At 41.0% G+C, this 27,660-nt stretch overlaps 1 protein-coding gene across 1 annotated transcript in view; it reads left to right on the top strand.

Annotated features, from left to right (window-relative positions):
* The first annotated feature begins 3,214 nt into the window (after window positions 1-3,214).
* Window positions 3,215-27,660, top strand: part of HECW1 (HECT, C2 and WW domain containing E3 ubiquitin protein ligase 1) — a 349,448-nt gene continuing 325,002 nt past the window's right edge. The window contains exon 1 of the mRNA XM_084619634.1: window positions 3,215-3,340. The gene's annotated coding sequence lies outside the window, so the exon portion shown is untranslated. The remainder of the gene's footprint in view (window positions 3,341-27,660) is intronic.

Raw genomic sequence — 27,660 nt, 5'->3', positions numbered from 1 at the left:
CCATAGTTGCAATGCTTTTACTGCTTCTAAAATAATTTTGTGCTCTTTAAACAGAGATAATAAAATCTTGCTAAATTACTTGTCTCTGGGACCTTCGTTGGCTGTGATGACCTCCTCAGTAATTTGACAGCTTTTCTGATGCTCTCCTAAGATTATATTGATTCACAGGAACACCCTCAACGTGCACACGCTGCTGTGTTAATCTGTAAAATGACATTTGTGTGCACTGAAACTTGTAGAATAAAAATCTGCTGCCTTTTTATATTGGGAGACGTTGTATTCCATTTCTATACATTTCTGCAGTTGGAAAGAAAATTTGTTAGAAGAAAACGCACAACATCGAGTTACATCAGGAACATTCCAGGATTTAAAAAAAAAAGTTCAATTTGTTGGGCAGTCAGTGTGGTCTAATAGATAATACATTGGACTGGGAGTCAAGAAATTTTGGTTCTATTCTCAGCTCTTCCAGTGACCTGCTACGTGACATTGGGCAAGTCATTTCAACTCTGCCTCTGTTTTCACCTCCTGTATATGTGTCTTTTGTAGGGTCAGGGCTTTAGATTTTACCTCACTGGGGTAGTGACTGTCTCTTACTTTAGTTTTGTACTGCACCTAGCACAGTTACATATGTTACTTTTGTGCATTATGTTTATTTTGAATTGGGGTATATTACCTAAGAACTGACATACTTGGTCAAACCAGTGGTCCATTTACCCAGTATCCTGTCTACAAAAATGGCCAGTACCAGATCTTCAGGGGGAGTATACAGAACAGGGAAATTTTGGAGAGATCCACCCGTGTCTTGCTCTCTCAGCTTCTGGCAGTTAGAAGTTTAGTGTCACCCCGAGCGTGGGGTTATATCCCTGAACATCATGGCTGATAGCGATTGATGAACCTATCTTCCATAAATTTATCTAGGTGTTTTTGGTTTTTTTTTTAACCCAGTTATACTTTTGATCTTCACACTATCCACTGGCAATGAGTTCCACAGATTAATTGTGCATTGTGTGGAAAAAGTACTACCTACTTTTTGTATTAAACCTGCTGCATATTCATTTCATTGCGTGGCTTCTGGTTTCTGTATTGTGGAAAAGGGTAAATAATACTTTCCCCCCCACCCCATTCATGATTTTATAGACCTATTGCACAGGTTATGTAATCCCATAATTTAAGGGTGATTAAAATATTAAACCATTTTCCCCCAAGCTTGGCTTGACTTTCTTTCGTTGGTGAAGACTATGCTCATGCCAAGTTTCAACTTTTTCTCCTGTTTTATTTTCTTTTTTAAGATAAATTAGTTGATATAAAATGCCAGAACGTTTTTCACAATGGGAAAAGAATATTTTAGAAAAATCTTGAACTAAAAAATAACTAAGCCGATTGATTTCAAGCCTTTCCTAAGAAAAACTACCCTTGGGGTGATACCAACCAGGGTAAATTTCAGTCCTGAAAGAATTGATAGATGATTAAAAATAGGGGCTTAGGTATAGAAACCACTGCTCAACCTTGACCATGAATTAAACCCTACTGGGAACACCTGTGCAATTTTTTTTGTCACTTCCTCTGAATCTATGGAGTCAGGTTACAAATTAAGTTCTATGTGAGCCTGGCAAAATTGCCATGAAAATTTGCCAGTTTAATCAAAAAACATACTCAGCTGCTCTTCACCAGGATGAATGAAAACACTAATGATATTTTACATGCTGATTTAAAAAAAAATACTTGTTCGGGTTGAGTGGGGAAGCAGAATTTTAGAAAGCCATCTATCTTTCATCTATTCTAGCTGAAACCCGAAGCAGATATTTTGCGGAAGTGCCTTCCTTCTTTTCCTTCACCAGATGGATGCATATACAATACCTTGTCTGTGGATGCTCACTGGAAACCCCCAGCAGCATTTCTTGTCTATTTTTGGTGAGTTGATTGATGCAGGAGTTCGATGCTAGCACAAATGCGGAACCTACATGGGCGTAATGAGTGCGTGCCACCTTTTCACAGTTCATTAGCTGTGGTTTGCAACCAGTACGCTGCCCGTTACAGCTGGAGATCTCCACCTTTCTTTGTCAAGAAGTGCAACTCGTAAAATGCTCTCAGTACTGGGAGCGTGGGGGAGGAGAGAGCGCAGAGATCCCCAATTAGATAGGAAGGAAATTGAATGGTGCGTGGTCCCCAAGAGAGGGAGGTACAGCTGCTAAAGCAGGAACCGTGCCTTCCCGGGCTATCATTTCAGATAGGTCTCTTTTGTGTGAGAGAAAGAAATTGATGATGAGCACCCATGAGGATAACGGGCTAGGGGAGAGCCATTGGGAGGGATCTGAAAACAATATAAGGAAATGGAGAAGAAGGCAAGCTGGACTCATTTGGCCTGGTGCTGCTCTCACTTACACCAGGCTAACCCCTTTGATTGCAATAGTTACTGCCCATTTGTGCCAGCGTAGCCGAGAGAGCTGACTCAGAGCCAGTGTGTGTATGGGTGAGATGGATGGAATCCGAGTGTGCGTTCGTTGGATTCTGTGTGTAATCCTGTGCGTGCTGCATTAAATGAGCGTGTCCCGGATTCTATGCGTGAGGGGGGCGGGGAAGTGGTGAATTCCGCGAGGGAATTAGGTGTGACTTGGACCTTATGGCTGCAGAGGAGTCGGGTGTGCACGTGCGTGCCATTCCATTTGCGAGGAGGAAGGGGTGGCCGTGAACTACCATGCTCAGGGCGAAAGGTGTGCGCTGGAGCCTGGATGGGGGGTCTTGGGTCCCAAGTCCTGTGTGTGTGCGTGCGTTACATCTCTGTGTGGGGAGGTGTAGTCCAAAGCGGTGTCACTCCTGGAGCGTGCTGGACCACGACACGCGTCCATGCAGGCGTGTGAGTGTGCTGGAGTCGATACGTGCGATGGGGGAAGACTCAGCACAGGCTGGTGGTGTGTGCGGGCGGGAGGAGGAGGAGCCGGAGCCGGAGCCGGGGAAGGGCCGGGTGGCGCTGAGGAGTGCGAGCCGCGGCTTGCGGTTGGCTCCATCCGCCGGGTACCCGGAGAGGGGCGGAGGGGAGGGAGGCTGGAGGTAGGGCTGGGGGGGGGGGGGAGGAGGAGGAGGGAGCAGGCAGCGGCAGCGGCATTAGCGTTGCAGGCGTACCAGTGCGGCTGCCGGTGCTGCTGGACTGTGGGGCGTCTCCGCCGGGACTGACACCCGCACCCCGCCGGCGCTGAGGGGACGCGGCGCGGGCCGGGCGCTGAGCTCTCCCGCGGCCCCGGGCTGCCGCGCGCCTGCCCAGGAGCCGCACGTGTGGGATCTAAAACCCGCCCTGGCTCCTGCGCGGGGGAGCATGATCTGTGCCCGGGCCGGCATCCTCCAGGTAGGGGGCTGCTGCCTCTCCCTCCCTCCCGTCTCCGCCCCCGCCCCAGGCACAGCCGCTCGCGGCGGGATGGGCTCTTCTTCCCTCGACTCTTAGGGGAAGAAAAGGCCCTGGACGCCCCTGGGGAGGCTTAATTTTACTCCTGGTACAAGTCGGGGAGGCGGGGGTGGGTGGGTGGGTGGGGAGAGGTAGTTGCCCGCCCCTCCCCCCCCCATGACAGGTTGTCTCTGCAAACCGGGGGGTGTGGGGAGTCAGATGCACAGCCTGGGTGTTGGTAAAAAGGCAGCAATAACGTTCATAGCTTGCTTGGTTTGGGGAAGGGTGGGCTCTTGTCAATGAGGGAAGGGACCCGGTTGTCTATTAAGACGTGGGCCTTCTGGTAAATGGTCCATGCTGCTGGCTATATTAGCGTGCATGGGCTGGCAGGTCATACAACAAAGAAGCCCTCCTTCCCCCAGGCAATTTGTTTTGTTGGACTGAAACAGGTAGAGATGATTGGCTGAAGGGTTAGGATGGCAAATGTGTAGCTTTGCCTCACCCCTTTGATACAGAACTCAAGATGCAGTGGCAGGGGTTGTGTGTGTGTGTGTGCGCGTGTGTGCCATGTCATTTGTTTCAGGGCATCTTTCAGTCCCATCGCTGGTTTGGGGTTGCCCGATCTGGGAAGGGAAATGGAAAGCCATATGTATGCTGTGTGTTGGATGCTTGTGTTGATGGGGAGCGGGAAACGGTGGAGTGGATCTTGTTCTCAGGACAGCATGTAGGATGTGTTTGATTATTTGCTTAACGATTGTCACCTGAATTTCACTAGCAAGCAAATAATGTAGAATTATTGTGAGTTACATGCCATCAGTAGTTGGCCTCACTTTGAGAATGGGAACATAGAGGTTACAATAAAGAGTCCCATACTGGATTTTTGATGATGTTTATTATTATCTGGGCTCCCCTCCCTTCAGTTTCTGGCTCCTTGATAATGCAGCACATTTTTAAACATAAACTGTTTGCTTTTTTTCTCTATGTTGTTCTGAGATAATCGTATAATTGCTACGTTTATTTTTGTTATTACATCATAACATTTTAAGTCTTTTATCACTTGTCATAGGCAGTTGAATTGTCACCACTTATTTTAAGTATGTTAAGATCAATTGGCATAGCCATAAAAATATAGCTTGTAAAACGGTCAGATACTGCTTTTATCATTTAGCATAGCATGTGCACATACAGTTAATTTGGCTTCAGTTTGCACCACAGCCTGTGTAATTTGTTTTTAATAGTTGCAGAAAAATAATTTGGCCTGGATCTAGTTTTTTGTATCCTTCAATTTAGAGCTGCAGTAGTACCTTTTTACGCTGCACTCAGCTGAAGTGCGTAGAGAGGCTGTACAACAATCACTCAGACTAAAGGAGAATCCTTCTGCTACCCTCTTGTTCATACATTTAATATCCTGCTATCTGATTCAGTGGGGCACGTATCCCTATAGGAAGAGAGCAGCAATTAGGGGATATGGAACTGCTTTACCAAAAATGTCACACAGCAGGCTGTCAGTTGTGCCTTTCTGATCAGTGACCATACTAGGATTGTAGTTATTACAGTAATTCATTTTAGATTGGGGATTCATTTTGAAAATTTGGATTTTCCACTAAGAAGGGATTATCATTCCTCTGTCTAGTGTTTGTTTTTTGTAAATGGAGTACAGCATGTATTCTGGCTGCAGTCTGTACTTGGCTTGTTCCTGTCTCTGAAATACACACATCACCGGGATACATAGGTGCTATGTTTATTTCCATTTGCCAGCACCAGAAATAAACTTAAAAAGCAGTGTGCTTTTTGTCAATGTACAACATTAATCCTGTGATGGAATTCCCAATCAGGTATGGGAAGAAACAGTATGTCTTTCCAGAGTAACTATTAGTTCTGTTTGTTTGTAGTGTTCTAGTTTGAAAATATTGAATTGAAGAGTTGGCTAAAATCAGAGTTTTTGCATAGTCAGGGCTTGAGAAGAGCAGTAAATGAACCAAAATGTGCCATGCACTATCTCTTGTATAACGTATTAAGGAGTGTGTTGCAAGCACACACTTCGGAATTTGGATTCCTAAACAGGTAGAAGGAGTTAAGTTAACATAAGTTAAGTGACTCCTAAGTAGTTTTTACTCAAGCAAAAACTGTTAAAAATAAATAAATCCAACCCTAATTTGGACAAATCAAGAACTTCAGACTCATTTTATTATCCTAAATCCACTAAAAAAAGTACAGGTTTCAGAGTAGCAGCCGTGTTAGTCTGTATTCACAAAAAGAAAAGGAGGACTTGTGCCTTAGAGACTAACAAATTTATTTGAGCATAAGCTTTCGTGAGCTACAGCTCACTTCTATCCCAAACTAAAAATTCCAGTCTATATGATAGATTTTTGCCAGCACTACTAAATTCTCATATGTTGACAAAGATGTACAATTTATCCTGCAAGACAATCACTTACAATTTAACTGGCATTTCTTCAAACTTAGACATGAAGGTATTCACTTATTACCCATTTGATTTTCAACATCTATATAATATGGCCATTTCAAGAAAGATCTCACTATCCATTAATATCTTTGTTCCCCAATGTCCTTCTTACAGTATCTTAAGGTAATGATGGATCAAAGGAGCTTGTAACATTTCAATTAGTGTTTTTAAAAAGTCCCCTTCAGGACTAGAGCAGGTGGAAGTGAAGAGTGGGGAATTAAACGGTCAGGCTTAAAATCATATAGGGGCAGTTTTTCCCCTCCACTCTTGCAAGGGAAGGAGTGCAAACAGCAGTGGATTTGCGGTTTGGTGGGGGGCACAGAAAGGAGGAATGCCGGCTCTGTAGGATTCTCTCCCTCCTGATCACAGAGAGGCTAAACATTGCAGGAAGTAGACTGCAGCATAGACTGCCCTCCGGGGCTGGAGCACTCACAGGAAAAAATTAGTCGGTGCTCTGCACTCTCCGGCAGCCAAGCTCCCTTCCCCCACTGCCCCACCTCCTTCTCCCCCCCCCCCCGAGCGTGCCACGTCCCTGCTTCTCCGCCTACCTCCCAGCATTTCCCGCCCAGCCACCGCCAAACAGCTGTTTGCACGCTAGTGGCAGGGGAGAGGAGAGAGGGGAGGAGTGGGAATGTGGTGTGCTCAGCGGAGGAGGCGGGAGAGAGGCGGGGCCTCATGGAAGGGGTGGAGTGGGGGCAGAGCCGGGGTCAAGTATCCATAGAAAACAGGAGAAGTCAGTGCTTATGGACTGCAGATGGGGAATAGGGGAGCTGGTAGAGGGAGGGTTAGTGTCTGCATTCAGCAACTATCCTTGGCAATGTATTGCCACCCCATCCCTAACTCCATGTGGATCCTTGGACTAAATAAATGCTGACCCTGTCATCTTTAACTAACACAATTCTTTCTGCACAGCAAATTCCCTACCCCTAAAAGGAGTGGCCATCCAGAAGGCATTAGCAGAATGGCTCCTGAGGAGGCTGTGCTGCCATGGAGGTCAGAAAGCAGCATGAAGGCGTAGTGCCTTTGTGGATCTGCCAAGACCTTGGGAGATCTATCTGTTTGGAAGTTGAACTCCTTCCAGTTCTGGAGGGGCAAATACCACCACTGTGATGGTAATACTAGGTGGAAGCTCATTAGCCTTGTCCATATTGGGAATTAGAAAAAAAATCCCACCAATGACCGTTTCATTGGGAGCCCTAGTGTAGACAGGGCTCCCACCACCACATCTATTTCTACTGCTATGTTAGCTAAACCAGCTTTCCAGTAAATGTAACTAACATGGTGGTAAACACACTGGAAGTCACCAGAATCTTGTCTACACCAGGGCTTTTGTTTGTGCTTCCATTTTTATTTATTTTGTAAAATTCCCGAGTGTAAGCATGGCCAGAGAGTCAAAACCTAGATGAATAACATCTAGATGAATAACCCTCCTAGAGGATGATTTGGCGTATATTTTTAAAATATATACCCACATTTATTTTCTCATGTGTTATCTATGGTATATCAATCTGACCATTAAAATTCAAAGAATTTGAAACACCTTCCTATTTTATTTTTTTGCTACTTTTGCTTAACTGTTTACTTTTAGTATCTCTCTCCGTCTTGACAATAAAGAGACGAGTCAATTTCACTTCTTTTTAAAACTTCTGTTTGGTTTTAATTTTTGGTCCATTTTACTATCAGGTTTCCATGGACCAGCACAATCTCATAAACACTGTATGGCAAATACTGTAGGTAAGTATTTATTTTCTTTTTTAAAAACCTCCACAAATACATTGTCATTTGGCATCAGATTTGGTAAACATTTATTGTCATGAAATTTAGAATTTGGGCCAAATTTGACATAACCGTTACCTTGAGATTTATTCTTAAATAGAAAACAGGATATTCTTGTGTCTCTCTGTGCATACCAGTGAAAAAACACATGCTGATGTGACGAGAAAAAAGTAAAAGTGCAGACATTAATAATAAAAGGCATGCTGGCCACATATTCCAATAAATGATGTACAATCAAGTCTTGAGCTTATCAAGATGTTTGAAAAATAAGAAGAAAAGCTAGCCAGTTCTTTGGCTTCTTCAGGCCAGGATCATCTTCGTCATACTCCATGAATGGTAGCCAAGTGGTAAAGGAACTGATTTATGAGTCATTCTTAGAGTTTGTCATCTTTTCTATGGCTAGGACATCCTATAATTGAATAATCCATTTATTCCAGGTGGGCAGTTTCAGGTTATGCCATTCTGTTGCATTGACCAATGAGCAGCTGGCAAAAGATGACATTTGGGCTTCTTGGGCCTCATTCTTTACTCATTCATTGTTGCACCATGTGTATTCAGTTACACCTCTTTGCAGTCAGGTCAAAGTGGGTGTAAAACACTATCAAATGTTAGCATTCATACCCATTTTTGTGAGGTGTAAGAAAAGAAAATGCAGTCAATCACAAATTCCCTATGTATTCTTTACTGGGGTCGGATGGTGGCCCTGATTTTCCACATGGTGCAAATAGTGGAAAATCAGGGCCACGATCCAACCCCAGTAAAGAACACATAGGGAATTTGCGATTGACTGCATTCTTTTCTCTCATAACTGTCCCATTTGTGTCAATAGGAGTTTTGGCTAATTAAGGATTGCAGGTCTATCCCATGGGAGAAAAAAACACCTGTTTGTATTCATTTGTTCAAGCAAAAAAGGATGTGGATGTATTAGCTCAGCTGAAGTAGCCATGATTAGGAATTTCAGCATGGGCCATGTTGTGCTTAAGCGTTTTGACTCCCCATTTCCTTGAAATCCTAGGCCCTGAGTACTTTTAGAGGCTGTGAACAAGATTCTACTCTTCTTTATATTGGTTCTGTGTCAGGGAAGTTGCTCTTGATTTACACCAGTGTGAGATCTGAATCAGGCCCTCTTTTTGTGATAGAATGAATACCATGTAAAGAGGTAGCATGATCGAGTGGATAAGGCACTGAACTGGGTACGGGGTGATTTGGATTCTAGTCTAGGGGCTGCCATTAACCTTCTGGGTGACCTTGGCCACTTCATCTCTCTGTGACTTTGTTTCCCCTTTCACCCTTTGTCTAACTTTTCTATTTAGATTGTAAACTTTTCGGGGCAAGGACTCTCTCTCACTAGGTGTTTGCCCAGTACCTAACACAATGGTGCCTGATCTTGAGTAGGGACTATAGCAGCTATCATAATACAAATAGTAAAGTATGGTACTTCTGAATATACTTTTTTTATGCTGTTTCATTACCTGGCTAACAAGGGAGAACCCTCATGCTCTTGTTTTGAGATTTCAAAATAAATGATCAGCCAAACTCATCCTAGACATCAGGGCACAGTAGTATATCCCAGAGTTCTTTGAGAACTCTGTGCAGCCAACATTCCCTTAATGGAGAACGTAAGGTTGGTGGGGAAGAAAATGTGTGCATACCCGTCAAAAATGCTGTTGTTGAGACTTTTGCTGAGGTTTCATTTTTATGGATTGAGTAAAGCCGCCTCTCTTTTTCACACGTTCTGCATAGGGGCAGGCCTATGCCATTCCCATAGGCACCGTGATGTCTGGTATTCTGGTCATGCATGAGTGGCCATGCTACTGGTAGACCACTGACATTTGGTTAAAGCCTGAAGTTAAATTCCCATCTAGGTCTTTAGGTTGAAATACATGTTTGTCCCAAAATTAAAACCCATTTAAACTTGAGAGTTCTTAACTCCTAAAACAGTAGTATGTACAGAAGGTCTCCTGTACTGAATTGCCTATATTTAGGTAAAACTGAACTTCGATTAAATGAATAATTTCTTACATGTAGTCTACACAGACCTTAAAGAGATCTGATAGAATGATTTGTCATCCATCTGCCCATTCAGTAGTCATCTGGGAAAATTAAGGTGCTATTATGTTATATATTTTACATTTTAAAAATATTGTTTAGTTAACAATAAGATCTTGAAAACTAGAAACTGAAATCTGTCTTCTTACTGAATTGATTTTCCACTTCGTGACCACACACTGGGCTGCAGAGCCAGATTTTTGGGATCTGGGAAAACTGCAACTCAGTGGAGTATAGGATTTATTGGAGGGGAAATTCATGTGGGATAATCCCAAATTTCACATGGAGCTGTTGTCTGGATGCACTGATCAATGTGCTTCAGGCTTTGCCAATATTAATTTAAAACCACTGTGTGCTATCATGGTATACTTTTGCAAAAGGGAAGATCTCTGTTACTGCTCCTTCTAGCCATGGGTGGGTGAGGAGTAAGAAGTTCTAGTTTTTGTTATTTCCCCCTCCTTCCTGCCATGGGGGAGGGAGAGAGTAAGAAGGAAAAAAAAGAATGGGTGTTGGGATAAAGAGACATTAGGACAAATCCTTCTCTCATGTACACTGGTGCAATTCTAAGAAAGTCTGAATTGAGAACAGAATAGAGGGGGTAACCGTCTCCAAATCCTAAATGTGCTGCTGTGCTGGTGATGCACTCCTTTTTCCCCAAAGGGAAAAAATCCTACTGAAGCATTGTTTTCAAACACACACCTACCAACACTGGTATAACATAAATTACAGGGACTTTGCTAACATATATAAGAAGCAATAAGGTAGGTCAAATTGGGACCTGTCAATACTGATAGTATTCTTTTAAGAAGGTATGTGATTTTATTTTGCAGCCAGTATCCTATTGCAGACTCAGCAAAATGGCAAACTGTTGTTTTGTCACATTTAGTGCTGCACATCTATCATTTATTGGCCATGCAATATTTGGCTTGTATAATTAATTAGGGTAGAAAAGATGTACAATGTACACTCATCATTTTGAGTTTATATAGAAATGCTTTCTTTTTTGCATATAAATATATGTTTGTTGGAGGAGGAGCATTCAGTATATGCTATGTGAAGCAGCATATTGTAAATGGCAAATTTTTGTTGCAACTATAAGATGCATCTGGCAGTAGTTGAAATATTTAATTCTGAAGCTGGAACATCAGATTTCCAAACTGATACTGTTCAGGCTTCATGAAAAGCCCATTAGCCATTAAGATGTATGCTGTCTGGGTTATGGAATTGTACATGATATGTAGAGATTATGGATGAGATTCTTTGACAAAGCTAAATTATGCAATGTGAATGCATCATATAATTTTAAATAGTAGGCAGTGCTGGGTCAGCACCATGACTCAGCAATACTACATATATGTACTGAGTCATAACAGTAACTTGAAGCCAAGATGGAAAGACTATTATTAAATAAAATTCCATGGTCCAAAATTGAGTGAAGCTCCCACTAAATATGATGGGAGTTTTGTTCAATTAAAGACTGCAGAATCTGGCCTATTTTTACTATCTATCCAAAACTGAACATCACAAGGAATATGGGCTACTATTTTGCCAGTCCCAAGCTTTGAAACTTTGTTCTAATCATGCTAACATCAGATCCAAAGCAACAGAAATATATGCTGTATTGCCCACTCAAACATTCAAAAATAATGAGTTGGAACCCCTCCCCCCAAATCATGAGATATTTTTAAATGGTTGGGTTCTTTCTATCTATTTCTGATTCTTGAGTCTTTAAGATACCTTCTGGTCACATTGTTAATCTTTTTTCTGCAAACGTGAGGACTAGAAACGTACTTAAAAAACAAACACCACCACTCTCCCAAAAGCTGAGATTCTCACATAATCATATAACTCCAGGAGCTGGGGTTTTCGATAAAACATCAAATATTGCATTACTTGTAATAAAATCATGAGAATTGGCAACACTGTTTATGAAGGCCAAAGTTCATTCTATTTTTATTTTTCTTCATTTTTTTTCATTACTTTATTTAATTAAAAACAAAGTAGTAAACTAAAAGGGGCACTGTCCACCTAGACATTACAATTCTGTCTGCACTTTCAGTAGTGTCTTGGATCATAATCTAGCATTTTGCCACAGTGCCATATTGGGAGAATAAAAAATCTTATATTCTGTAGTGTTTTTATAAAGCCCCGTAAATCTGAAATCGGAGGTGGCAATGTGGCTATGGCATTCTCTCCTTGCTCCTTCTGTTTCTTGCTGTACCTGGGGCCAATATTTGTGCAGATATTTGTATAAATTAACTCAAGGGATGATGCGGAGAACTGGGACCCCAAATTAAAAAACAATCTGCAGAATGGCTTCATCACACAATGAAAACATGGATTAATAATTCTCTTAAATTAAAATATTGTCTTGGTTGTACCTAATATCGTGATGTAGGCAAAAAACATAATGTCTGTGTTTGAGCAATTATACTAGGACAATACTAACAAATTATTAAAATATATCATCTCAGCATAAATGTCTTGAATGCTAAAGTATCTCTGGTTTGTGCGTCCAATTGCATAAAAGGAAAAAGCAGGTGCAGAGAGATCCCATATCATAAAGTGCCTAGGCCAGGCTAACAAATTATTGTGTCTCAAACACTGGATTTTCATATCACTGGAAGGGGAAGGGAAAGATTGGGGCATGGTTTCTGCTTTCCCCTAGTAATGAACAATGACTCTGAAGGAAATGTAGGTGGGACTTTAATGGAGGTACAGTAGAATGTTACGGGCCTTTTTGTAGTTTTGCTTGACATCTCCTTGCTGCTAAGGTTCAGAGGAGGAGGAAGAGGAAGGGGCTAAGTGGCAATTCCCAGAGAACGTAAGCAGGAAGAATGCCTTCAGGAGGTCTGGTTTTAAAGAGCAGGTCCTTAATCTCCTTTTTGGAGCTATAGGATCTGCCTGCTGCCCTACCCTCTTTGAGAGTTTAGCGTGAACATTGGTGTTCTGGATGCTCCCAGGTAGGAGTCAGGGATGGGAAGAAGGTTCTCCTGCACTTTCTTCTCTCCCTAGTACACCTGCAATAGAGAGCCAGAATCTGACTTGATAGCTGTACATTTCACCTCCATGTGAATATGACTTTTGGATGCTCAGAATTGGGTTGGCTGCCCAGACTGGGGTCGGAGTGTACCTTGGTGTTCCCCCATTCTACAAAAACTGCTTCTCCTCTGACTTTTGTGGGAAGAGGGGGGAGAAGTGATATCCCAAAAGAGGCTACAGGAGGAGATGGCTGGATTGGAGGAAAGGGCGTTTTCTGTATTTTCAAACTCTTGTCAGAGTGTGAATGAGAATGTGCTGTGGGAACCCTCCACATTTGTTTAAAAAGCAATCCGTGAGCCTTGAATATCATAAAGTTCGCCCATCCCTAAGAACCATTTTAACATTTCACCAAACCTGGTGGAGCATTTCATAAAATACATGTCATGTCCTTTTATTCTTTGTGCACATCATAATGCACAGCTAATAGAAAAATATATTTTAGCAAGGTGTTTCTTTGTACAAGAAAATTAATCTCTGGCAATAAAAGTTGGTGGTGGGTGGTTGGGTTATGTGTGTGTTCAGGTTTTTATTGTAATATTCTTTTTCCAATGATTGGAAATAAATCAGCTGATGCAAATTTTCTTTTGTGGGAATTATTTGTTAGTAATGTATGATTCTGACTTTTGACTAAGTTAAATATGGCCCTTGCAACCTTTTTTTCTTGACCCAATTCTGCAAGTGCTCTATGCACATTATAACTTTTGGTGCACAAGTAGTCCCACTAACTTTACTCGCTTGAGTTGTCTTATTGAAGTCATGCACATATGTAAATATTAGGAGGTTCATGGATTGTAAGAGGCCAAGTTGTGCTTGCTTTCTTCCAATTCTCTTCGCAGCATGGCAAGAAATAGACAGAGTGGGTAAGGCATCATGAAGGAGAGTGCTGATTAACAGTGTACCAGCTAGTAGCTTGGACAGGTTCATCATGAATATGATCAGTCTGGTTGATTTGTGACCTCTTTGATCTACTGTCTCTCTCAGAATCATTACAATCTACTTGCTGGCCTTCTGTTAACTCAGAGGTAGGATAACCAGACATCCTGATTTTATCAGGACCGTCCTGATTTTAGGGGCTTTGCTTTTATAGGGCCCCATTTTCCCCCGTCCTGATTTTTTACCATTGCTATCTGGTCACCCTACTCACAGGGAGACCAAGTTCGCCTTGTTTAGTTACTAACTTTTTGAGTTTTGGTCTGATACTTTTGCTCTTTTTTTGAGATCTGTCCTGATGATGTCTTAATTGGAAGAAACTGGTTCTGTTAGGCTTGGTTAATGCAGTAGTTTTCGGATTTCTGGTACTGTTCTTGGTATGGATTTTGGTGGCTAAAGCAGAATATGGGCAGCTGTGAAGTATGAGATGAAATCCCAGTGCATGAGAACACATATACATTTAGGGCCTTATCCAGTAGTCCTAAAATATGTAAAAATACCCTTGACTAAAATGGAGACTATGTGCAATAACCATGAGTAAAGACTTCTATTTTCCAAGTTGTGATGAGAGAACTTTCCATATATATTTGATAATTAAAGTCAGATTCTACTTTGAAAAGAGACTGTAAAATAAATACGGGGTCCCACACTTACTGTGTTCTGGGGATTTTCAGTTAAAATTTGCTAATAGATAAGTTGTTCCCCCCCCGTCCCCCAACTGCCAGCCCTTCAAACTCAGCCAAGGACCTGAAAGTCAAGCTGTGTTCTTTCTGGGTTGTGCACAATTGCCAGTAATAGTGAATCTCTAGGCCAAATTCCTACTCCAGGGCCACTTTATTGTCTTCACATTTTGCCTTCAGTTACACATGTAAACTCTATCACTTTCAGATGTGTTATACTGGTATAACAAACAGAAGGCATAATTTGAAGATGTTTGGATGACATACATGGCCCTCTTAATGGAGTTTAGTTGTCAATTCTGTTGACAATGAATGAGGAGGATGAGAATTTAGTTCCCTCTCAAACTTTTTTTTTCTTCTGCAGGGCTGACAGTAATAGAGGGAAGTAAAATCTCTTGTTACTGAAGTCAGAGGGTAATCTCTGAATACACCACAAGTAGCAGAACTGCTGACTAAAAAGGAGCGACTTTTACATAATTGCTTTTTGGAGTGGAACAGCATTTTAGTAGAGAAACTCAGAGCTGATGAGCAGACTTTCTTAGAGATAGTGAACTAATTTTTTACTGTGATGTTCCTTTTCCATCCTTCCTCCCTCTTGTATTGCACTTAAGTTCCGACAGTTTGCTTCTCTCTCTGTCCTTTGCAGGGTTGCTGTTGAAGTAGGCTTCCTTGTTCATCTTTTACCACATTGCATCTTTGCACTGCTGCACCTGCTCCCAAGTCGGATCTTGCAGGTAGCAGTATTCAGGAAGCAGGGTTCAAGAAGCCCTGAAAAGTCTTAGCCAAGTGCTAAGTCACAATACAGAATGTAAGATAGAGGCATTACTATGATCTATAAAGAATCCATGAATTATATATTTAAAACAAGAGACATGGCAAATTAGGCACACCTCTGAATTGTTGATCAAGGTTATTTGGCATGGCAGTTGCTAAGACAGTGTAATAATTATGTATGTTTTCTCTGAATACTAGAGTAAAGAGCTGAATTCATCTCCATGCAGGCTGCCCTGAGGCTGCCATAACTCTCTTTTTAAAAAATATCTCATTACGTCCATTTTCTTGAATATATGTATTATTATGCATAGGTGCTCTGATCACCCTAGTCAAGTTGCTGCTGACTCCTTTCCTCTCTCGGGGTTGCTCATCTCCCACACAGAAAGGAAAGAGAACCTGTCAAAAGCAGTCTGATGAAGTGCAAATATAAAACAGTTATTTATACGGGTCCAATCTCATGCCTGACCTAAGTCCACTGAAATCACTGGCCTTACACTTGAGATGCATTTGGCTAAAGAGGTCTAAAATAGTTGTGATGGGTTGTATTATATTTTCATGGGTTACAGGTGAATGGACTACGGGGTTGAAGGCCATAAAGAACTTCTGCTAACATTTCTGTAACACATTCTTTTAAGATTGGGATACCAAAAGAAAACAATAGACTCATAGACTTTAAGGTCAGAAGGGACCATCATGATCATCTGACCTCCTGCACATTGCAGGCCACAGAACCACATTGCAGGCTATACAACCAAGTTAGCAAGTTAACCTATGGGAGGAACAGAACTATGTGTTATCATTCTCAAAAAAAAAAAAAAAAGATTATGGCTAAACAAAATCATTTTATATTAGGCCCCTGTTTCCTTTTTTATTCTCCTTTTTTCTTTTTCAGTGCACATAGCCTTAGAGTGCTCTTCCAGATTTCTGCAGATATTTTTCTGGTAGTTGAGAACAAACATTTTGCTGCTAGAATCCTTTCATCATTATCTCTTTCCTCCACATCCTCATCTCCTCCCCTCTTTTTCAAAGTACCCTGCTAGTGGAAGCTGGCATTTCCTTTTCACAGTACCATGCTTGCATGTAAAACATTAAAATATTTTGGGTTAGAACCTCAGGTTGTGTAAATCAGCATAGCTCCATTGCTCTGGTCCTTTGTTTCCAACTGAAATTGGGACCCTCTTATGTTCAATTGAAAAGTAAAGGTCCATATTTTAACCAGCTGTGCTATGCTCTAGTGCAGTGAAGGCAAGATCGCTACAGCAGAGTGTTCAAAAGTGGGCTTAATCAAGAAGGAAATGTACTGTTTTGACTTTACATCTACCATGAAAGTGAGAACCAGACTTCATTTTATTGAGCAGGAGAATGATAGCCTTTACTACACAAAAAACATTTTAAGGGCATTTCGCCTTCTACTTCCCATTTCTGTGGTGAACAATCTTAAATGTGCACGATTTTTTTTCATATGCTTCCCTATAAGTCATTCTCATTATATTGTTGCAAGCCCTTATTTATATTGCTTGGTGTATTGAGATTTTGATGTGGAAAGATTGCATTTTTCTCAGTGGGTGAGTTTGCTCAGTCATTCATTTGTTCATTGTTCAGAGCACATTCTTCTGCAGCAGTAGCATAGTTTCATTGTTCTCTTCTAAAGATGTAACATCTAACATAATGAAATAAGAGAAGGCTAATCGATATTTTTTATTGTTCTAAGAGTGGTATTTCTTATAATAAATCTGTTCTGTTCAAGATATGGTAGGCAAAATTTCAGGAAGGTTAATTTCTTTTTGTGGATGATTAAAATCAACTCTTATAGTGAAAATCTATTTAAATAAGTAGATTCATACTTAAATAAGGAGCTGCTTTTGTTGTAGTACTCTTTTTTGTCTTCTGGATAAGCATAAGTTTACTAGTGCACTATAATGTGATTAGTTTAAAGTTTTGCCATTTGGTCTGGGCAGTGCCCCAGCAGCATACCAGAGCTTGATGGATACCTGCTGGAGGGGAGTTGGATAGACCAATCTCTCATGATCTCTTGAGATGACTGTTATCACCTCTGCCACCTTGTATCAACGTCCTCTAAGTATTCAAGCTATTTTGCCATTCCTGTGTTATGTCATTCTTATTGTTCAACCTGTAAAATGCCAGTGTTGTGGCAAGTTTTCACTTGTTAAATGCAGTGAAGCCAGAATCAGATACAAAAAAGTAAAATATTCTTAGTAATGGTTATTTCTCAAAAGCATGGTTCTGTATTTCCCCAACTTCCTCCAGGCAACTTTATTATTCTGAAAGTATCAAGACTTTTTATACAAGTACGGTTTATTTTGAGTGGGTAACATTAAAAAGTAATAAATACCATATTACAGTCTTGACTTTAATTCTGGTATTACGTAAAATTATAATGTATATTGCAGCAAGCTACTTATATTACACCACAGGTAGGGCCAAATCCTTATGGCAGAGTGCAGCTTGAGTAGGCAGATAAAGTGAAATGAAATCCTCCATGCCAGACCTTGGAATGTCTGTGGAGCCTCTCTATTGAGTCCCTTTTGGCATAAAGGCCCCTTTGTTGCCCTTATGTGTCCTTGCTATGTGGTGATAGACTAGGCTCTGTTTCAGAGATACTTTTTACACTAGATGCACCAAGAAACAAAAGGGACGGAACTGACCTGTTGGCAGTGGTTATGGAAAAGATACAAAGCTACCAAAACTCAGGAACTGATATACAGCAAAGTGTCTTGCAAAGTCCAAGGATCACTTGTATATTCTTATTCTACTTGAACTGTCTGCAGTTGTTGACACTGCTGATTACTTTCTTCTCTCAATTTCTGTGATCTGTTCTTTCCTGGTTCCCTTCATACGTAACTGACCTCTCTTTTGGTGTCCGCTTCAGTGGAACCTTATCCTCTTTTCTTCCTTTATCTTTGGCATCTCTGTGTTTTGTCCTTGGTCCCCTCCTCTTCTGATTCTTTACCACCACTTCCACTCCTGTTTTTTAAAGCCACTATCTCTGTGCTGACACTCAAAACTACCTTTTTCTTCCTCCAATCTCAGCTCCTTTGTGCAGTTTTGCATCCCACCTGTACTCCTGATCATAGATGCTCCACAACCATTTCAAACTGGGTCTGTCCAAAACTCAATCTGTTATCTTTTCTTCTAATCCCTCTTTACTTCCTCCTTTCTGTATTACCATTGACACATTCATTTTTTTTTCCTGGCTTGCAATCTTGGTGTCTTCTTTGATTGCTCCGTTTACAGTCTCTTAATCGTTTCTAATGTCACTAAAAGTTTCAGTTCCTCTCTATCCCCAGTACTAAAACCTTTCCCCATACCCATCTCTAAACTTGCCTACTGTTATCTTCTCAGTTGGACAGACTGGCAGGGAGACCAAACATTCCTGCAGCGTAGTCTTTCTTCTCTGTCACTCTCAGCATGTCACTCCCTCTTTGAATCCCTTTACTGCCTCCCTATCTCCTTACCATATGTAATTCATGCTCATTTGCACCTTCAGGCTCCTGCATAATGTCACTGCCACCTACATCTCCATTTCATGTCCTCTCACTTTTGCTTAATAGACTTTATATCCAACTGCTCCTTTCCTCTCCTCCCACCTTGTGGTATTGCAACATTTTTGATGTTACCCCCTCTACTTGGTGAACAAAAAGTAGGTGACTGCTTGAGTGACTCCTTTCTTTCCTCCTCCAAATCTTTCTCTACGACCTGCTTCTTCTGTGAATAGTCTTTCACAACTCATCTCTTCGCTCCCCTTTTTATCTGAACTGTTGTGCTGTATTTTATCTTGTCTGTGTAAGGCTTTGGGGCAAGGACTGTGTCTTATGTTTTGAAAAGGACCAGAGCAGCATGATATAAATTCTTATTGGTCAGACTTTGCGTAATGTTAATATACGTATTATATTAGATCAGGTGACACCGTATATTAGTAAGAAGCATGGTAATTACATTTTCTAAAATACAGGAAAACCTCATTATCACACCCTTGAATTAATATGTTCTCGCTGAATAAGCTGCTGTTCTTGATGCTGCTCTGCAACACTTTTAGCGTTTTCATTCCTGCGTATAGTATCACTAATTGATAGGATATTGCTGTTTTCCTTTCCCTGTCTACTATGACTTTGTTTTACTGCTTTACCGTGGCATGTGCATGATCTAACATTCAGGGCAAGGAAGTGACCAGCAATAAGCACACAGATACAGTCACTAGCACATAATCACGTAGGGGGGAGGTTTTTACGGCTCACGGGGCAGTTAGGCACCCACTTTCCACAGTATTGCCAACCCTCAAAAATCATGAATTGCTCCTCAAAAATCACATGATTGGCTTAAAAATTATGTGATTTTTTTTTTAAAATAATCTCAGGTTGGGGTCTTTTTGTCTTCTGGTGTTGGGAGTACTTAGAGGATGTGTTTTCAAGCTTTTATCTGCAGTCATGAGGCCTAAAAACATATTTTTTAAAAAAATGAAAACTGAGATTTGCCCATAGTCCCATGAATACAGGAACTGCAAACTTAAGAAAAGCAACAATTATTGTGAAGCACACAAGAGGTAACAAACTGCTTCCATTGAAACTCAATGAGAGTTGAGTGCCTGACTCCCATTTGTGCAGTTGAATCTCTGTCCTGTAAAATTTGGGATAGGAAACATTATTTTCTGTTTTTTTTTTTTAATTTGGCCCTATCTTCACTTTCCTTGCAATCCCCTGATCATTATTATAATGAGATTTTTTTTTTACTGAACATGAATGTTATATACTTTTTAAAACACACGTCTTTTCTGAGGGTTAATTGGAAGGAAATCTTTGAAAGCAGGGGGAGAGTCTTTTTACTCAGGCTTTCTGTTCTTAAATAAAGGAATCAAATGGAAATAATCCCCAGTGATAATACCGCAGGGAAGGCTTAATTAAGAAATGAAATTGCATTAAAAATGACCCATTGTGGACTGCCAAAAAGCCAAAAGAAGAGTGAGAAATTTGTTAGCAATGTCTGACCATCAGTAAGAAGTTGCACAGTGTGCAAAACCTGTGCATATTGACACTGGACAGAAAGGTAGAAAGAGATTTTTAATTAATTACTCCTTTTAAGGCCAGGTTTTATAATCAATATCCCAGTAGTAGTCTGTGAAGCTTCTTTAAAAGCTTAGTGGGTCAGGCTGATAATGTCAAGGGACAATGGCCATCGTGGGTCTATATACATGCTTTGCACACTAGGCTACATGATATTTATTTAACCATCACAGGAATTTTGAGAGAATGGGCCATATGCATCGATGGTATAAAGGCAGCTGTAAACATTGGAAATTATTTGGAGAGTATAATTTGGAGGGTGCAAATAATTAGCAGTGTAAGTGTTCATTAAAAGCCCAATCTAAAGCCCACTGAAGTAGATGGCAAGACTCCTGTAGATTTCAATGGACTTTTAGTCAGGGCCTATATCCTTTTAATCAGTAGGCACCAGATTCTCAAAAGATTTTCATGCTTACACGGGCAAAGAGTGGGCACAACCTGTGAGTCCATGACACTTACCATGTTGACTGTGTGTGTTCATTTCTGTACCAAGCTCTGCCTTTCCTTTGTTTGGAGGTGAAGGGGTCAAGAATTGGCTGGCAGGAAATCAGCAAAGGATTGGAGTCAATATCTATGTGTGGGAGAGGATATTAAAAACAGGAGCAAAGGCCTTCTGCTGCTCTTTTTTCCTGTTGCCCAGGCTCACCAAATGCATGTAGAGAGAAGCACCTTGGTAGGTCTACACTGTAGCTGGGAGAGTGCCTACCAGCCTGGGTAGACAGACACCTGCTACCTCTGCTTGAGCTAGCACGCTATAAATAGCGGTCTAGCAGTGTGGACATTACATGGGCAGCAGCTTGGAGCTCAGATCCAAGGGTTTGTGCAGGCTCAGACTCAGGCAGCTTGCCCGAGCTGCCGCTTGTGCCACAGTTCTGTTTTTGGTCTGCTAGCTTGAGCAGAGTTAGTGCAAGTCTGTCTACCTGAGCCGGGAGACATGCTCCCAGCTGCCATGTAGACATACTGACATACTCCCTCTTCTTGTCTCTGTGGCTTAGTGTGGGGTAGTGGTTTAAGAAGTGGCATTGGAAGAAATCACTCCTGGATTCTTTTTCCCAAGTCTGGAGATGAAGATAATCTAGTGGCGCAAGCTGGGGACTGGGAGACAGAACATCTGCGTTCCAGAGCGGCAACAGCATGGACATCTTTTTGGGGTTAGAGCCTGGTTTCTCTCTTCTCATGAAAGCTGCATTTCTTTGCTGCCTTTGTCCTATTCCACAGCACTAAGAGGAATTAATGGGTAATATTGAGGACCCTTTATCAGCTGATGGCTCCCTTTAACCAGGAACTGCTATTTTGCTGTCTGCAATATCAATAAAAATAGAAACAACCTATCCTTCAGGTCTGCTGTCTAGTACCAGACAGTTTACTTGATTTGAGTCTCTTCTGGTTCCAGGCTGCCTTGTACATTTTAGCTGTGCGCTGCCACATGCTCAGACAAGATTGGGAGCAAAGCCTGACATCTGATCTAAATTGAGGTTTTCTTGCAATTAACTGTTCAATGTGGAGACAGTTGCACTTGCATAAATGAGGTCTCTAGTTACATTGAAGACAGCTACATCAAAGACCAAATTTCAGTCTTTGAACCACTGAGACACTTGTACTTATCAGGGACAATGCAGATCAAAGAGCACAGGACAAAGCACACAAGAGCTGGGGATAAAGCTTTCTTGGCCAACGGGGTCTGGCTATGGAACAAACTTCCAGAGAAGATCAGGTGAAGCAGAATCTACATGTGTTTAGGAATTGCTGCGAAACTACTTCTTGGAAAAGGCTTATCCACCATAAGAATGATAGCCACAACATTCATAGATTCCAAGGCCAGAAGGGTCCATTGTGATTATCACATCTGACCTCCTGTACAACACAGGCCTTAGAACTTCCCCAAAATAATTCCTAGAGCAGATCTTTAGAAAAACATCCAATCTTGATTTTAAAAATTGTCAGTGATAGAGTCTCTACCACAACCCTTGGTAAATTATTCCAATGGTTAATTACCCACATTGTTAAAAATGTACATCTTATTTCCAGTCTGAATTTGTCTAGCACCACCTCCCAGCTTTCTCTGCTAGACTGAAAAGCCCATTGTTAAATATTTACTCCCCACATAGGCACTTGTATACTGCGATCAAGACACTCACTAACCTTCTCTTTGTTAAGATAAATAGATCGAACTCTTTGAGTTTGTCACTGAGGCATGTTTTCTAATACTTTAATCATTCTCATGGCTCTTCTCTGAACCCTCTACAGTTTATCAACATTCTTCTTGAATTGTGGATATCAGAACTGGACTCACTATTGCAGCAGAGGTTGCACCGTCTCAAATATAGAAGTAAAATAACCTCTCCACTCCTAGTTGCAATTCCCCTGTTTATGCATCCTGGAATCACATTAGCTCCTTTGGCCACAGCATCGCACTGGGAGCTCATGTTCAGCAAGTTATCCACCATGACTCTGACATCTTTTTCAGAGTCACTGCTCACAGGACAGAGTCCTCCATTGTATAAGTAAGGCGTCCATCCTTTGTTCCTAGATCAGTGGTTTTCAGCCCGCAGGCCGCTTGTGGCCTAGTCAGCACACAGTTGCGGCCCATGTGACATCATCAAGGCCATACAGGTAGTATATATATTGCGTGGATGCAGCCCACATAATACATAGAGAGCTGCATATGCAGCCCTCCATGGTAAATGGATTGAGAACCACTGTCCTAGATGTATACATTTACATTTAGCTTTATTAAAACACATACTGTTTGGTTGTGCCCAGTTTACCAAGTGATCCAGATCACTCTATATCAGTGACCTGTCCTCTTCATTATTTACCATTCCCCCAATTTTTGTCATTTGCAAACTCTGTCAGTGATGATTTTATGTTTTCTTCTGGGGGATTGCTAAAAAATGTTAAGTAGTGTTTACACATTTACACCTCTGTACACTCTAAAAAACCCAACCAAATCCCAACCCTCCAAAAAACTCCACCCCAAGCAGTATTTTTACCCCAGAGAAATGTCAGAGACTCAGTGAAGTCCAATAGGGACTTTGCTATTGATTTTATATGAAAGGCACTCAGATACTACCGTAATGGGCAGAATTATAAAATGCCAGAATAGGTAGATGGATCGATAGGTCTAATGCCACTAGATTAGTTACTCAATCTTTGCAATCTGCCTGTATAGCTTCACTGTTTCTGGCCATACCTGTCCATAATGTTAATACCTTAAGGAACAGTCCATGGAATAGACTCTAATGAATGGGCATTGTGGGCAAATTTAGCAGCACCCATGAGGACTTACACCAAAATGTACTCAGCCTAACAGCCACCACCAATGAGTGACATGAATGAACTATACCCTCCCTGGGGTCCAGTAGAAATGCAGTTGTGTACTTTAGTCACAGATTAGATGCTGAGAAATGAACATAGTCTTTTATTTTGCTATACAACCATATTGAAAATGAAAGAAGAAAATCTTATTGCCCCTTCTTCTGACCCCAGTGTCACACCCGCTCCCCCCAAGTGGTCGTGGATGTTTGGGGCTTTGCAAATTGGCTCCTCACTGGAAGGGAAATCAGTGTGTGGGTATAATCTAAGGGTAACTTTCTTTATTTACACACATACACCAGTCCTGAAATGAGATGGTCAAACAGCACACAGGGCAATCCCTTCCTTTAGGAATTTCAGCCCAACAATAATGTCCAGTTCCTAGGAGGCAACTCTGCTTCAAGAACTGACTCTAATCAGAGCTCAATCCAGAGAGTAAGCTCTCCTCCTGCTACCACAGCTCTCTTTCTAATGAAGCTGTTTCCTCACAAAACCTTACATAACCTAACAGCAACAGCATGTCTTCCCAAGAGTCAAAACTTGCTCAAACACTAAGAAAATGACCTTGGAAGACTGGTAACAACGCCACCTGGTGATTCCTGCCATGACACTATAAAAAGCCCATATATAATAACTATAGAATTCAAAGTTGCTCCCTTAGTTCATATTAAGATTTACCAGAGGTACAAAGTTTCATGTAAGCCAGAACCCCTCTCCAAAAGGGTTCTTAACTTCATTTTCTGTACTTTAAAGTTAGTGACATTTTTTTTTCCTGCATAAAGGAACCCTGGATTGGGCCATTATTCTATGCAGTGTTTTGTTTAAAGAAAAAGTGAACAGCAGAAAAAGAAATTTAAAAAGAAATTATCCTCAATAGAATGTCTCATTTACGCACTACTAAGTAAGTAGGCTTTCGCAAAAACGCAGAAAAAATGTTTCGGCATGAAGATTTGCACAACTTTTTAGTACTGTGAAAGCAATACCCTGGTGGTCATTGTGTTCAGTCCTCTACAGTTAGTTACTAGTAGTGCTCTTTTTATTTATTATAATTACAATAACACCTACAGGCCTCAACTGATATATCAGGACCCCATTGGACTAGTGACTCTATAAAGACATATTAAGACTCTGTGACTCTGTCCCAAAGACAGACAAAGGGTGGGAGGGAAAACAGAATCACAGAGTGGTGAATTGACTTTCCCAGGGTAACACAGCAGGACAGTAAGCAGAACTAGGGATAGAGCCTAGTCTCCTGACTCCCAGTTTAGTGTGCTGTCCACTTGACCACGTTGCCTCCCCTTTCTATAGCTTATCTTGACATTAACGTGACTCTTAGTACAAAAGATGCAGTGCCAAAGGAGATTTTTGGAGGAAATGATTTGATAGCATGCAAAACCAAAAAGATAAAAGTAAAAAGAAGTCTGAAAATGTGGCTCAAATTCTGTTATTTCTTTGAAGCAATATTTGGAATGATTTTTTTTCTGGTTAGATGTGTTATTGAAAAGATCTTTTTATAGTGCCAGATACTCAATCAGTCTGCAGTTATGTGAAATCCAACACAGTGAAGAACACTCTGGTCCAAATCTGCAGCAGTCCTTACTCAGGCAATACAACCACTGAAGTTTTGCCTGAATAAGAGCGGTTGGATTTGAACCTTCAAATTTAAAACAAGAAACTTTTATGTGGGAAGAGCACTGTGGGGAGAAAGGGTTGTAAGGGACCTGACCCTACAGCCTTTACTCAGATGTATAATCCTTTTGAAAGGATTTTACCTTTTAGACTCAGGTAGTCCCAAATAAAGCCAATGGATTACACATGTGAGTAAAGGCTGTAAGGTTTGGCTCAGTGTCTGAAAGGTCTGTTGTTTTTTATAATTCAGCGGTCATCGCTGTGTTTGGGAAAGAGCGGGTTCTATCACTACCTCTGAATAATTTGTGTCCCCAAAGATCTCGCTCAGTATGGTCTGTGTTAATTATGTACACTCTCCCACCATTAGTGTAATGGCTGCAAGAAAATTATTTCTCTTTGCTCTGAGTGGCTACTGCATTCATAATCCTTCTGCATTAAACTAATGGGTGACTTTTGTGTACATAATTTTTCTCTCCATTACAAGAGGGAAGGAGTGCAAGGAGGGATTTTGTCATTGCATTCCTCCATTTGTCTTTTATTGCATATGTAAATATGAGACTCTGACAAGAAATCAAATCAATTGTCATCTTCTCTATGACTCTGCTCCCTTCCCACTCTCCTTACTAGTGAAGTCAGTCATTGTATGTGAATAATAGCAAAACCTAAATTAAAAATCAAACAAACATTTGATCACTTTAGTCAAATGAAACTCCTCATTCACCAACTAATAGCTAGTTTTGTTGCCTTATGGTCAGTTTGTCTTGCTTCACTTCTCTATTTTCCTATAAAACAGCTAATATAGAATATATTTACAGTGGCTGGTTACAAAATGGAGTGGTTACTTTCCACATTCTGTATGATCATCATTTCAACACCATCTTCCAAGAGACAGGAATCCAAATTCTGTTCTCCATTTACATGGGTGTAACCCCCACTGCCTATTTGTTGTATAGTACCTATTTTTTATAAGGCCATCTGATTTTCTCTAGACATCTTCTCTAAATCATAAGTCCTAGAAATACATATCTGTTTTCCTGCATAGAAATGTTTAAAGAACACAGAGTATTATTTAGTATTTGTATTATGGTAATCCCTAGAGGCCACAGTCAGGGAGGTGGCACTGCGTGCGAGCATACTGTTTAGCTTTTATACTAACACAGAAGTAGACATGATTCCCTGCCCCTAATATGTTCTATTCTATGATGGGGCTCGTAGTTCTTTCCTAGCTCTGATATTTAGGATCAGAAATAGAAAAAGATCTTGCACATCTAAGAATTGTTCCTTACACATCAGGCTGCTATTCCTGGGAGGATTTGTGGGGACAGAGGAAGGGAAGCCCTTCCTGTTCATTTTAGGAGCCCCATCCAACTCTGATTGATACCTTGTAGGCTTGTTAGGGATGAAGGAATCCAGAAGGGAAATGGAGGACCCCAGAGTTCCAGGCCCCATGCCTTCAGGAAGCATGCAGCCAGATCCTTTTTTAAAAATAAATCCTATCCTCTAGAGGAATGTACAAGAGCTACAGCTCCTTCTCAATCTCCACCACCAAGTTGATGGTACCAGCACCAACCTTTTATTCTGGAGCTACTTCCACCAGTCCCAACATATCTAAGGCTTTGGAACTGCCTTGCAGCTCATAATAGTAATACCACACCAAGAAACTGTAATGATTCATTTCTTGTTACTTTGCTCCTCTCTTGACCTAGTAAAATCTGACCCACTCTAAAATCTCTTGGGTCATCTCCTGAGAAAGGTGAAAACTGCCGGAAGGATTTCTTTTTGATTTTCAAGCCATTAAAATGCTCCTGATGGAGCCATATTGCCCTCCTACTATTCTTCTTATCGTTTCTTTAAATGGGGATAGTTTGCATTTGTATTAAGGAGTATCATGGTCAGTGGAACTGGAGTCAGAGGACTCATAGTCCCTGGAGGAACTGTTACGGAGGGGACACCAGTGGAACAAGGAATGGGGGAGTTAGACTGGACACAACTAACCACATGGATGGAGCAGCCCACAGGGTTTAATGAAGTTCCTCTGGTTTAACTTAACCTGTATTCATCTTCACTCTTCATGAATGAAACAGTCTTTAGGAGCCAATTCAAACAAAGCATTTAAACAGATACTTCATTTTAAGCACATGATCAGTCCCATCCTTGCTCCCACTCACATGCTGAAAGGCGTTGCTGGATAGGATGCTTTCTTGATTTGGAGACTAAATGCTTATGGCATCATAACGATTTAAAGCATCTTAAATGCTTGTGCAACCTTACATCCTTAAAACAATTTAATGGTGGCCTTTTGTTCTTTTCCTTTATAAAAAGCAGGAAAATTAAATGTAAAAAATGTTGATAAAGTTGCATAGTTAAAATTTTATAAAGGCAGGAAATGAGTGTGAGGTTTCTCTATCAACCGTAGGCCCTGATTCAGGAAAGCATTTAAGAACATGTTTAAGGTTAAACACAAATTTAATGCTTTTTTGGATCAGAGCCTTAATCTGGCCACATTGCACGTATTTTCCTGTCTGTTTTTTGTTTTTATTAAAT

The sequence above is a fragment of the Lepidochelys olivacea genome, assembly GCF_965140295.1.
Source record: "Lepidochelys olivacea isolate rLepOli2 genome assembly, chromosome: 2".
Taxonomy (NCBI): domain Eukaryota; kingdom Metazoa; phylum Chordata; order Testudines; family Cheloniidae; genus Lepidochelys; species Lepidochelys olivacea.
This window is presented reverse-complemented; position numbering and strand designations above follow the sequence as displayed.